The 15130-nt window shown below is 33.4% G+C and overlaps 1 non-coding gene across 1 annotated transcript; it reads right to left on the bottom strand.

Moving 5' to 3' along the window:
* Positions 1–13516: 13516 nt before the first annotated feature.
* On the bottom strand, positions 13517–13623 carry LOC128034212 (small nucleolar RNA R71). The gene has a single exon (XR_008190343.1). It is a non-coding gene; the product is annotated as a small nucleolar RNA R71 (small nucleolar RNA).
* Between the last annotated feature and the right edge of the window lie 1507 nt (positions 13624–15130).

Genomic DNA, 15130 nt, shown 5'->3' with positions numbered 1-15130 from the left:
CTCATACATATCATTGCATTAGTAGACAAAAAGAAATTACTTGTTGAATTCATTGAATATACTGTCAAAGTAACGAATCCACTATCAGATGTGTAGATCATGTCCACTGAAAGTTAGGGGTTATGATTTTCCCACTAGTTTGATTTTGTTACCTTTTGATGATTTTGATATCATTCTAGGAATGGACTAGTTGTCTGAGCATGATGCAATAGTGAGTTGTCAAAGAAAACAAGTTAGTTTGAAATGTTCGACTAGTGAATTTATCTGTGTTAGGGACAATTGATTAAAAAGGGATGTGAAGCTTATTTAGTCTACGTTATTGATTCGAAAGTAGCTGAGTCGAAAATTGAACAAGTACCAATAGTGAAAGAGTATGCAGATTTTTTCCTGAAGAACTACCCGGGTTGCCCTAACTCGATAAGTAGAAATTTTTATCGAACATGTGCCTGGAACAGCTCTAATTTTCATAACACCGTACAGGATGGCTCCTATAGAACTAAAACAATTAAAAGTGTAATTGCAAGAGTTGTTAGATCGGGGATTTATTCGACCAAGCATGTCACCTTAGGGCGTTCCAGTTTTGTTTGTGAAGAAGAAAGATGAGTCAATGAGACTATGTATAGATTATCGGTAGCTGAATAGAGCCACCATCAAGAATAAATACATGTTACCTTGATTTGATGATTTGTTCGATCAATTAAAAGGAGCTATAGTGTTTTTGAAGATTGACTTGAGACCTAGATATTATCAGCTACGAGTTAAAGAGCAAGATGTATCGAAAACTGCATTCAGAACTAGATATGGTCACTATGAATTTCTGGTGATGCCATTTGGTTTGACCAATACTCCTGCGGCATTCATGGATTTGATGAATCGGGCATTTCAGCCATATTTAGATTAGTTTGTTATGGTATTCATTGATGATATCCTGATCTATTCACTGAATGAGTCGAATCATGCCAAACATTTAAGAGTTGTAATGCAAACTTTGAATAAAAACAATTGCATGCGAAATTTAGTAAAGGTGAATTTTGGCTACAAGAAGTAGATTCTTTTGGGACATGTTATATCTGCGGATGGAATTAGGGTTGATCCGAATAAAGTATTTGAGATTGTTGAATGGAAAATTTCAAAGAACATTTTTGAAGTCCAAAGTTTCTTGGGATTAGCCGGATACTATAGGTGACTCATTAAAAATTTCTCGATCATTACTTCACCTATGACTAGGTTATTACAAAAAAACTTCAAATTTGTTTGATCTGATAAATGACAACAAAGTTTTGATCAACTAAAAAAGCATGTTAATAGAAGCTCTAGTATTAACCCAGCTTGAATCTGGAACGACATATGTTGTTCACAGTGATGCATCTCTCAATGGTTTTGGTTGTGTGTTAATATAGACAGGGAAAGTAGTAGCCTATGCTTCTCAGCAGTTAAAGCCATATGAAAGAAATTATCCTACTCATGATCTTTAGCTGGCTGCTATTGTCTTTGCTTTGAAGATATGGAGGCATTATTTATACAACGAGAAATGTCACATGAATACTGATCACAAAATCTAAAATGTTTAATGACCCAAAAAGAATAGAATCTGAGACAGCGACGTTGGTTAGAGCTACTGAAAGATTATGATTTGGTTATTGATTACCATCCGAAAAAGGCTATGTAGTTATGGATGCACTCAGCAGAAAATCATCACTATTTGCACTTCGAACGTTGAACGTTTATTTAGCTTTAAATGCTGATGGTTCTTTATTGGAATTGAAGACTAAACCCTTATTTCTACAGCAAATTTGAGAATTTCAAATTGATGATCCGAAGTTGATAATGAAACAAAACTTGGTTCGGGATAATTTGACTACTGAATACAGTATTCGTGATGATGGTACATTACTTTATCGTGATAGAATTTATGTTTCGGATAGTTTAGATTTGAAACATGATATTCTATCAAAGGCTCACAGTAGTACCTATTCTATTCATCCGAGTAGCACGAAAATGTATTGTGATTTAACACAGATGTACTGGTGGCCAGTTATGTAACGTGATATTTTTGAGTTCGTAGCCAAATGTTTGATTTTTCAACAAGAAAAAGCAAAGCATCAGGTTCTGTCTGGATTATTACAGCTTGTTTTGATTCCTGAATGGAAGAGGGAGCGAGTCATGATGGATTTCATATCTAGATTATTACAGCTTGTTTTGGCCAGTAAATGTATTGTTATAAATTACAAAAGACGAGAAATTGAAATTGATCGATAAAAAGAGAAGTGAGAAAAAGAGGAAAATTCCCGAATGAAACTTCGGAATAAAAAGGGATACGAATGAAGTGACAGAAATGATCACGTGTGTGGCACGGACTGTGTGTAGGCCACTATGTAAAAGTGAAAGTGATGGTCACGTGTGTAGTACTATGTACAGGCTACTACGTGTACCTGAATGATGGGTCGCATGTGTAGTACTATGTGCAGGCTACTATGAGTACCGAATAGCTTCGATCACGTGTGTAGTACTATGTGCAGGCTACTACGTGTATCGGGTGGAAATGGTCACATGAGTAGTACTATGTGTAGGCTACTATGTGAACCGAGTATCATTGATTATAAGGTGGTTGATAAGTGCTGATTCCACCGTATCATTGAATATAAAGGGGGTTGCTAAGTGCTAATTCCCCCAAGGGGTTGCTAAGTGCTAATTCCCCCAAGGGGTTGCTAAGTGCTGATTCCCCGATTCATTGGTGGTTGCTAAGTGCTGATTCCACCGTATTTTAAATGTGAAGGGGGTTGCTAAGTGTTGATTCCCCCAAGGGGTTGCTAAGTGTTGATTCCCCGAATCATTGGTGGTTGCTAAGTGCTGATCCCACCGTATCTTAAATGTGAAAAGGGTTGCTAAGTGCTGATTCCCCGAATCACTGGTGGTTGCTAAGTGCTGAATCCACCGATAACGGATAACATCCCGAGTGTTCAACGAGGAAATTTGAAAGGTCAATATATATTTGGTGGATAAGATTATTTGAGGAATATCTGGGTTTCATACTTTGTCAACCCATGTGTAAGATGGGAGGAAATATCAAAACTACAAAAGAACAAACTTAAATACAAAACTGTTTTGAACAACAACAGTGAAGAAACTTTGAAAATTCACCATAAATAGTGGAATATGAATCAGAGGTTGACTAATATATGAAATTGAATCTGAATGAGTATATTTTCATATGAAAAAAAAACGGAAAGCAAAAGAGTTGTATATTTGGGGATATTTGAATTTTATTGAGACAGGGCTGAATTGATTTCGAAATCCCCTGTTCAAACTTTGGAAAATCACAAAAAATTGTACAAAAATAATTATGGCTTGAGGCTTACATTATTGAATTTATTAATGAGTTTATTTTTATGAGGAACAAACGAGAACATTTTTTGAATTTTTTACAAAGATTTAAGTAAATTTTAGTAAGGAGAGGTCAGAACTGTCGGGAAGTGAAATAGGGGAATCTTTAGAGAATAAATTGTATTAATTGGCTGAATTAAAAATTCTTAAAATTTTATTATGGAGATTTATATGAGTCTAGTTTTGGTAAAAATTTACGTAATTGAATTTGGAGCCCTATAACTCTAGATAAAAATAAATTAGTGACTGTGACACAGAAAATCAGCTTGCTGGAAATTGAATTGGAAGATTAAATTGAGTAGAACGCAAGAATGAGTACTTTCGGTAAGTGATATGTGATTACATATAAGACCATAGTTGGACTATGGCATCGAGAAAACGAGGTACTCAATTCTGTAATACGTTCTCTAATTTGACAAATTGTGGTAAGTGTTAAGCAAATTTTATGTGATAAACCATATTGAACAGTGAAATTGAGCTCAATTATGTGATCCCATCATCCAGAGGTTGTGTTTGACAGGTTATGTTAATAAATTATGTGTATGTGAATTTAAGTGACAGAAATTAAATAGATAATGATTTTGAGCTCATTTACATGAATCTGTCATTTAAAATTGTGATTGACAGGAAGAATAGTGAATTGCATGTTTATGTTTAGATATATGTATTTATCTGAAATACAAGAAAATGATGGTTATTGGTATGGCTGTGAAATGAACAAATGGTGAAAACTATAAGGCTTAGTTGAATATCTCAAATTGGTACTTGAATGTATTAAAATATTGGTGAAGGTAAAAGATCAAATAAGTGAGGAATAAGGCTTGAAAAAAAATAGATACATGAGATTAAATTGATTAGTGATTCTGGAAAGTTAGTGAAAGTGTTTCATGAAGTTAGAAGTAACTTTTTCTGGTAAGATTTTCAAGGACGAAAATCCCTAAAGGGGGGGAGAGTTGTAACAGCCCGATTTTGGGTCTAGATGGAACAGTGGTTCGGGACCACAAATCCGACGAGGAAAATTTATTTTAAAATTATGACATGGGTTACATTATGATAAGAAGGTTGCATGAAAATACTGATATGAAAATTTTATCGAATTAGTAATTAATTAAGGAAATGACCTATTTGTATAAAATGTAGAATTTGAATTCTAGAAGCTAGAAGGGTTAACTAGCTATGAAATTGTAATACCCCGAAAATTTCTATAGTAAGAAAGTAAGATAATATCCCGATATGGTAAATTAAGGAAATAAAGTGATAAAAGATTAATTGAGTTATGTCAACATTAGAAAGTATATTATGACATATTAATTCAAGAAAGGATTAAATTGCAAAAGTGAGAAAAGTTTTATTACCCAAGAGTAAATACTCAAAATTTGAGGGGTTAAAGTGTAAATATGAAAAGTTGAATGACCAATAGTGTAAATATTTTAAGGGTTGAATGATCTAGAAACTAAGAAAAATGGATAGATTAGGACCAAATTGAAAAATGTGAAGAAGTTTGAGGGACTAAATCACAATTTTACCAAATTAAGTGATGACTCAAGGATGGAATTTTAAAAGATCATAAAGGGCAAAATGGTCAATTAGAAGAGAGAGAAATCTAGAAGATAATGATGATGTTGGAGATATTTTATATTAATAAATAAATAAATGGTTTATTAATATTTTAATTTGATTTTTTTAAATGATATTTTGTTATTTTATTATTAATTTATTTAGTATATATTTATGTGGAAAAAAAGAAGATAAAAAGGAACCCACCCATCATCTACCATGCACCAACGTGAGAAGAAGAAGAAAGAAAGAATGTTTTCTTTTCTTTACAATTTGGTCCCTTTTACCAAAAATCCACCATTTTCACTTAGAATTCAAAGAAATTTCCATAACCACCAAGAGAGAAAATTGATAAGGAGACTATGGGGAGCTAGAATATCAAGTTAGATTCAAGAAATAGAGGCTGGAGGAGAGAGAGAATCAAGCTAAAGATTGAAATCAATAGAGCAAGGTAAGAACATCAAGATTTCAATATATTTTTGAGTTTGATGTTATTGAAAAAGTATGAATTTGATGTTAATGAAGGGTTTTATTATATAAGGTTATATGTTCTTGATATGTTAGTGAAGAAAAATAAGAGAAAGTGATGGGAATTACTATAGAGAAAGGGAATAAGGGTGTTATAAATTTAGTAATCACCATTTTGCACTAAAACAGTTTTGGACAGCAGCAGTAGGTTAATTTTGAAAAATCACCATAAATCATGAAAATCGAATTAGAGGATGATAAAAATATGAAATTAAATCTTATTGAGTTTAGTTTCTCATAGAAGAAATCGTGTAAGTAATGGAATTGTAAATCATGAGATATAATGAATTTTGTGAGACTAGGTTGAATGAATTTGGGTTCCCCTGTACTGACTTTGGAAAATCATCAAAAATTGGAGAAAAATAATGAGAGGCTTAAATTTATATTTTAAAATCCTTAATGAGTCTATGTTCAATAGAAACAAACGGTAACATCATTTGAATTCTTTATGAGGGGATAATAAAATTTTAGTGAAGAATGGTCGGAACTGTCATACAGCAGAATAGGGATGACTTTAAAGAATAAACTGTACTTATTGGATAAACAAAAATTCTGAAAATTTTATAATAATAATATATGTGAGTCTAGTTTCAAATAAAATTTATGGATCTTAATTTGGAGTTCTGTAGCTCAGGATATAAATAATTTAGTGACTATGACTCAAGTGGATAGCTTTGAATGAATATATATAAGTAAATGGTGAAATTATAGATAATGTTACCTATAAGCATGTTATATACGTTAAGGATGTGGAATGGAGAGGAGGAGGAGGAAAATATATGATTATTCAACTAGCATGAGTTTTCATTAAAAATGACCAATTTACATGTTTTAGGTTCAGGGATTAAATTGAACAAATGTGAAACTTTATGGGTAAATTTGTAAAAATGTCAAAAAGTGACCACATTGCATGAAGTGAGTTGTTTTATTATTTAAATTATTAAATTGAATGAAATATTAATTTAGATCAAGATTGGGTGGAAATTCGAGAAAAATAGCAATTTTTCAAAAATGTCCCTGAATTTTGGTATTTCTGTAATTTAGCCTATTAAGTTCGTATGAACTATATTTTGTATAATTTTAATTGAAATGAATGCTATTTGGTAATCAATATTTTACAGATATGTGATTTATTATCGTAATTGAATTATTATTGGTAATATGTACAATTATTAGATGTATTTAAATGATTATCTAAGCTCGATTGTGTTAAGGTGAAATGTTGCATTATTTATATTGTGAATAATTATAAAAGCATGTTAATAATTTGAAAGTTTTAATAATTAATGAAATTTTATGACTCGATTTAATACGTTTACAAGTGTAAGTTTCGGTAATGGCTCGTACCCTATTCCAGCGTCGAATACAGGTAAGGGGTGTTACACGGACGGACAATCAGAATGAGTAATTCAGACTTTAGAAGACATGCTACGATGTTGTATTCTCGAGTTCAAGGGTAGCTGGGAAAAATATTTATCGTTAGATGAGTTTGCTTATAATAACAGTTATCAATCCAGTATTAAAATGGCACCATTTGAAGCTTTATACGGAAGAAAATGTAAAACGTCATTGTATTGGTCCGAGTTAAGCGAAGCCAAAATGGTGGGGATTGATTTGATTCGAGAAATTGATGATAAGGTTCGAATTATTTGAGATAGTTTGAAAGCTACATCTGATCGTCAGAAATCATACATGGATTTGAAAAGAAAAGATATAGAGTTTGCTATTGGTGATCAAGTATTCTTAAAAGTTTCTCCATGGAAGAAAGTACTACGTTTTGGCAGGAAAGGAAAGCTGAGTCTGAGATTTATCGGACCGTACGAGATTATTACAAGAGTCAACCTTGTAGCTTACAGATTATCTTTACCTCCCGAACTCAAGAAAATTCATGATGTATTCCACATTTGAATGCTAAGACGATATAGATCTGATCAATAACACGTGATTCCTCATAGTAAAGGTTATTTATAGCTAGCCTTGACGTATTCTGAACAACTAGTGAAAATTTTGGATCGAGAAGTCAAATACTTCGGAATAAATGAGTATCTTTGGTGAAATTTTTGTGGCATTGGCATGGTGTTGAAAAGGTTACCTGGAAAACCGAGGAATCAATGAAATTACAATATTTGAATCTAGTTTCAAGTAACAATTTCGAGGACAAAATTTCCTAAAAGGGGAGACTTTTAGCGCCCCTTTTTTAGTGGTGATAGAATAGTGGTTTCAAGACCCTAAATTTCCATCATGTCGGCTCATAAATATTTTTTATAGAATATTTATAGAGTCATTAAGGTCGTATTAATGTTTGGTTAAGAAATTTTGATGTTTAGTTAACTAATTAAAGAAAAAGGACTAAATTAAAAATGGTGCAAAATGTGTTAATTATTGCATTTCGGTGATTTAACAGTTTAACTTATATGATGAAGGACTTATATGGTAATTAGACCATCACTATATATGTAATGGACGATAATAGGTAGTAATTAGCTTAAATAAAGGTTTTATTAAGGGATAAAAAGGTAAATTAATAAATGTAACTTAAGAAAAATGATAAAAATAATACTATAATCTTCCTTACTACATTGTTTCACCAAAATTAAGGGAGAACACCATTTTTTAGAAGCTTTGGGTTGAACTAGCACAATTTCTTTGCATGTAAGCTTGTTTTAATTCTGTTTCTTGTAATTTTTATGTTTTTGAAATCGTTGCAACTAGGTCCAGCTAACCCATACCTTCGTTTTTGAATTTTTTTAAAATTTTGGAAGTTGCCACTGATGAATCTTGAATGTTCTTGATGATAACTATGAGTTTGAAGCTTTGATTGGGATATTTGGTTGTTTTGTGAAGTTATTTTTGTTAGATTTTGATTTAAGGATTAAATTGTTTAAATGTCAAAATTTCAAGGTTTGCTAGTGAATTTTATGTATAATAGGGGCTGTTAAAGAGCCTAGAATATTCGGTTGTAATTTGGTTCTTAGAAAATGATCAAATTTGATGAATATCGGGTTAGAGGACTAAATTGCAAAAGTTATAAAAGTTTAGGGAAAATGTGTAATTAATGAAAATTTAAAGGTCATATGCATTGAATCGAATGTGAAATATGTATGAGATTAATGTATTGTATTTAATTATTAAATAGATCAAAACTTGGATAAAAAAGACAATAATCGAGGAAAAGAGAAAATAGTGGACTAGCCCCTGCGTGTTGTTCAGAATTGAATAGTAGGTAAGTTCATAGTGTTTCAATACATAAATGCATTTCTACTTGTATTTTTACATTATAGTTCTTTAATTAAAGTTCTATATTTAATTACTGAATGATTGCACATACGTGCCCCTGTTCGTACTTCGGTATCCCTAATTGCTCATATGTGCCCTTGTTTGTACTTCGGTACCCCTGATTGCACATATGTGCCCCTATTTGTACTTCGGTACCCCTGAACATATTTTTTGTGCCTTGATTGTACTTTGGTAAACCTGAAACAAAAGGTATATGAATTGTATCTAATTGTATTAGATTAAATGTTATACTATGTCCTTACTAAGTTTTGTAATCTTACCAGTTCTTGTGGATTATTTTGTAGATAACTGTTGCTAACATTTTGGAAGGATCAACCAATCGACTCACACTATCCCTTAAAGTTGGTAGTTTTTGTGTCTCTTAGGGTAGTAGCATGTATACTTTGATACTTTACTAAACTATGTCATTAGGTACTTTAACATACTTGTAAATAGGTTCTTTTTTCGTGTAATTACAATGTTATGTAAATAAGTACTTGTGGAATGTTTTGGTATATTTTTGAACTAGGTTACTATGCATAAAATGAAACAATATTGATATGTTTTGATAGTTGATGTTTCGATATAATTGTCATGTATTTGAATGGAGCATTGGTTGGTTGATTTTAGGGTGTTAAATGGCATGCTTATATAGTGGTGAATGTTGTTTAAGTCTCTTAAATGTATGCTCAAATGGTGAGATTTCTTAAGAGTGAAATTGCTTGTGAAAAGGCTTGATTTTAGGTAAATTTTGGGTCCACAAGGCCTGAGACACGGGCATGTGACTCAGCCGTCTGAGGCACACGACCTGGCGGCATGACTGTGTGTCATCTGAGAGTTCTTTTGTATGAAAGTAAGTGAGTTACACGGCCTAAACTTTTCAAATTATTTCCGGTTAGTACCAATTTTCTTTTAAATTGTTTTTAGGGCCTCGAGAGCTCGATTTAGGGATAATATGCATGTATATGAATGATTTATGATATGTTCAAATTATTGAATGGTATTAAGTTTAAAAGTTTTCATTTGTACGGTAACACTCCATAACCCTAATCTGACGATGGAGACGGTTAGGGGTGTTACATGAGGTTATAGTAATTTATATGTAATGAGTTTTAATTTGGTAACCCAATATTCTTTAAGTAGTTGTTACTGCTGATTCGAGAAAGATGTCTGAGTCTGGAGCTTCGAACTATAGTAGGTGAGTTACAAGGTGAGTCTCTATCTCAACTCTTGCATGTGTTTTGTATAAATAGAAGTTTATCTAAATGATGATGATATCTCTAGTAATTGATAAATGTTAGAAGCATAATAAGAATGATATAAGCGTTATGATGATATGTATGAATTTCTGCTGGAATAAAATGTGATGACTAAGTATGTAGGTATAGTTTGATATAGAAAATGTATGAATCAATCATATGCGTGAACGATTTCGAGTAAGTGAATGTTGTGTAAATGCCCCTCTGTGATGCCTCTAGTAGGGCAGTTATATTGCTAAGTAGACTGGAAGATCACGATATGAAAACAACTATGAGACCATGAGATTGATACCCATGGCATAGTATGATATGAAAACACTCATAGTGTAGCCTCCAATAGAATGAAAATTGGACTAGAAAATCACAATACATGAATGTGTGTAAGTCCATGTGTTGGAAACCCATGGTAAGAGATGATTGTATGAATGTTCATGGTGTAGCCTTTGATAATGTGTAGATTGAACGGGCAGAACATGATACATGAACTTATGTGTAAGTCCATGAGGTAGAAACTCATAGCACCTTCTGTGAAAGTCCGTAGGGACAGTAAACCCGTGATTTTGTATGATGCCTTGATGGCATATTTTGTTTGGCCTTCGTGGCATACTCTCTTAAGTATGTCTAGTAGAATATGATTATATTCTCTTATGCTAAGTTTTGGATATTTTTTTATTGCTCTGTACTGCTATGATAAGGCTATGATGCGTCTAAACTTAAGGTATTTGAATAAGATTTGTGATAAAATTGAATAAATCTTAAAGGAATTCCTTGAAAATAAGTGTGTATCTGTATGTTCAGAAAAGGTTATCCGCCATGATAACCTATTAGTTTGGAATTTGGGCATGTTCCTAGTTATGAATGAGAAAAATATTCATTAGTCTAAATTTGTATGTACCATGAAGGGTCGAATCTGAGTTATCTAGTATTTGCCATATCGAAATAGTATCATGTCTTCTTCTAAAATATTAGAAAATCTAAATCATCCCATTTCTAAGTATCTGGGGATTTGAAATATTTTTTTTGTGAAATTCATTTGGATGATCTCTATAATTCATCATTAGTGTGATCTTGTAAGGTATCGAACGAGAATATAATTTGGCTAATAAAGTGAAAGTATTTAAATTTGTGTGAGTATTTTCCAAATGTGTATGTATCAGCCAGTGAACCGTATTTGCGATCAACCATTCTAAAATTAGTGTATGTATGAAGAGATGGTTTGTATGTAGCGACCTTTGAAGAGATATTCTTTAAAAAGTACTTTTGTGGTTCTAAGAAAAAAAGAGATTAAAGTAATGTTTGGAAGGTGATATGTCATAATTCAGTGTAGCATTTTAAACTAGTTTTTCCACTTTACAAGCTTGAACACAAGCAAGCATTTTGGTTAAGTTTTAATTATGTTTTTGCAATTTTAGTTAAATTCAATAAAGTGTGTAATTTGAGTCTTTTATTGACCTTAGGTGTCGAATGAGGCCTGAGAGTGAGTTAATATACTTTGTGAGCATGCAGAAGACTATTAGAAGGTGTGCTAACTCGATACTGGTCACTATGTTGCAATACGGAGAGCTGGATGTCGCAACATAAGGAGCATAATAGAATAAGTTCAAGACTGTCTTTTGTGTCGCGACACAGCCTAAGGATGTCGTGACACACCCTTGATGATGAAGGATACTGCCCTCGGTGTCGCAACACAAGACCTAGTGTGTCGTGACATCACCTCTATATGGGAAAATTATGAGCCAGGGTGCTTTGGTTCGCACAATAAAACATTAAGCACGAAGATGGTAGTTGACTTAGGGTTAAAAGACGATGGCCACTCTAAAGTCTATAAATAGGCTCATTTAACACATGTTATGGATAGTTTTGATATTGTATAATTTTTTTCCTAATTTTAAGTCTTTAGTTTTTATCTTTTTAGGCTTTAAGTTTAATTTGGTTTTTGTTATTTGCTTTGCTGAAGAAATCAGATTCGTGAACGTGATCAAACTCTGTGAGGATTCAGCATTCTATTTTAATACAAACCAGGCTTCTTCTAAACTTTATACTCTTGAATCATTATTCATGTCTACTCTTTATATCAAGTTTATATTTTTTATAAGATCCATGAGGAACTAATCCTCCTATGGGGGATTAGCAAGTGGAGGTATGATTAATTAATTATTTTGTTTGGTTCTATTAACGAATCAATTGTTTATGAATGAAAGAACTTAAATCCTAGGCCTGGCAATCCTATGAAGTCATTAAGGTGGGAATTAACCCAAAATTGGTATGGCCTATCTGTGAGCACCTTAACCCTGAACTGGTCTAGACTATATGGTTGAGAGATAAGTATTTTTTGTCGACTCATTATTCTAGTGGAAGATTGGAAAATCCTGCAGGGATATCAACTAGTTGATTGAACAAGAAAACCTAAAGCGACAATTGATTCTAATTATAGAAGCAAGCTAATCACCCATGCTCAAATTTGATAAATTTACTATTTTATTTCTAATTATTTCTTTATTTATTTTCTTTTTATTGTAATTATTATTAAGAATCCTAAAAACTTTTCTTGTTATTTGATCGTAATATAATTCATCCAAAGTACTAATTAGATCTATTTATGCTTAGGTTAGAATTAGTTTACTGATCGCCTCCCTTGGGTACGATCCTCGGAGTACTCACCTACCCCGTTGTAACTATATTACAATCGGACCCGTATACTTGTGGATACCGCTTTTTCATATATTTTGTATAGGATTTCTACTCTAGACGTTGGTACGTCTAGAGGTGGTCAAGTTGTTGGCACCGTTACCAGGGAGGCAACATCCCTAATCTAATTTTAATTTTTGCATATTGATAGAATAATTAGGAAATTATTAAATTATAGATACGATTTGATTTTCTTATTTTTACTAATTTCTTCTCTTTGGTTTTAGTGTAGGACTCATAGTAAAGGAACACCTATAGAGCCATCCACAGATCCAGAAAGAATAATACACAGGAATTGTTGACAGCAACAATAACAGCAGTAGCAGATGCTGAATCCACCACCTACTGTGGGCAACATACCTCGCGACAATCTGTTATTCAACAAAGCTAACGCTAACCCACCAGACTTACCACCACCACCATAGTTACCTAAAAACATCAATATGGCTTGTAACGAAAGAACTCTGAAAGAATGTGTGCTACCAAATCTGGATATGGTTCAAGGGAGTATAATGAGGCTAGCCATTACGGCTAATAACTTTGAGATCAAGTCAGCCATGATCCAAATTATCCATAATAATTTACGGTTTCACGAAACGATGACAAAAGATTCGAGTCAGCATTTCAAATGATTCCTTCATCTTTGTGGCACTTTTAAATATAACGGGGTCACCGATGAGGCTATTCATCTTTGGTTGTTCCCCTTCTCTTTAGTTAATAACACCTTTTCTTGGTTAGATTCGCAGGCACCAAGATCTATCACGACATGGGACGAACTTGCAGGAAAGTTCCTACAAAAGTTTTTCCCCATTAGCAAGACAGTCCAACTAAGAAGGGAGATTTCTATGTTCAAACAGTTAGAGGGAGAAATTTTTCACGAAGCATGATAGCATTTTAAGGTGTTGGTTCAGAAATGTCCACATCACGGATTGCCTAAGTGGCTACGACTGCAAATGTTTTACAACGGGTTGGATGTACACGCAAGTTCAGGATTGGATAAAGCCATAGGAGGTGCTTTAATGAATCGAACGTACAAGGATACGTACGAATTAATAGAAAATATGATGATGAAATCTTACCAGTGGCCAATTAAATGATATACATATAACCAAAGACCATCCATGGTAAAGCTGTCCAGGAGGATGACAGATATCAGTAACTAGTGGACAGACTTAATCGCATTGAGTCTTCAAATAGTACACCATCTATATATGGAGGAGATAAACCACTCATCCATTACATTAATAATCCTACCGAGGATGTGAACTACATAGGGAATAGGGGTGGAAACCCCTATTCAAATAATTACAATCCCGGATGGGAGATCACCCGAACCTGAGATGGGGAAGAAATCAAGGAGAAGGTAATAATTCAAAATAAGTTAAAAATGCTAACTATCCAACTCTTTATTTGCAAAAACCTCAGAAAAAACTGAACTAAATAACCATACTGTATGTGGTCAACGTCTGGATCAAATCGAAGAGGAAATGCGGTCAATGAGGACAAACGTGAAACATGTGCAGTTTGAGTGCACCAATTCAACAAGAACATTGACTAAGCTCGAATATCAGATAAGCCAATGAATGATCATGATGGGAGATATCAAGAGACAAATAGGAACCGGTATCCCTAGTAACACTGAAGATAATCCTCGAAGAGTAGGGAAGGAACATGTGAAAACAATATCACTCCGATCAGGTAAAGTGTTGAATAGCCCGGAGAACCCAACTCAAGAGGTAAACAAGGGGAATACTGATAATCTTTAGGAAGAACCTTTAGAAGTTGATAACGAACCAGATTTGGAAGAAGTAACTGAACCGACAATTGAGTCAGAAAAAGAACAAGCAAAGGAAACTGCAATTGTAATGGTACCATTCCCATCACGGTTGAAAAAAAGACAAAAATAGGATGACAATGATTTTGTGCCCACATCATGGACTGAAAGCGTGCCTCTAGATCAAATATTCTTCAATGATGTTTACGGAAACATTAGACATAACTTAGATAAAGCATCCAGTAGGTCCCTCATGCTTCACACATACGAATAAGCCTATAAAATTTAAAATAATATGGCTATGAATTCGTACATGTGGCCTAACGAGAGATTCATGTACCAATCCAAGACACCAACGGTAAAAGTCATAAAGGAAGAGATTGACGATGCTCAATTCCAACAAATTCTTGAAAAACGTAATCGTTTGAAGACACAAGTCAAGTCAACGAGAGCAAAGCCACATTCGAAAAACCAACCGGAGGAGACCAGCTATAAAGGCAATAAGGCTCGAGATCCCAACTTAAGTATATACAATTTTGGTTGGAAGGATCATCCAAACTTTAAATGGCGAGGTAACCAAGGAGGATCAAATCAAGCACAAACTTGACAAAACCCTCCTTATCAACCTCCACTGTTGCAACAACGTACCGTGGGTAATAACCAT

The sequence above is a fragment of the Gossypium raimondii genome, chromosome 10 (genome assembly GCF_025698545.1).
Source record: "Gossypium raimondii isolate GPD5lz chromosome 10, ASM2569854v1, whole genome shotgun sequence".
Taxonomy (NCBI): domain Eukaryota; kingdom Viridiplantae; phylum Streptophyta; class Magnoliopsida; order Malvales; family Malvaceae; genus Gossypium; species Gossypium raimondii.
The sequence above is the reverse complement of the archived record's forward strand: the minus strand, read 5'-3'. Positions and strand labels throughout refer to the sequence as shown.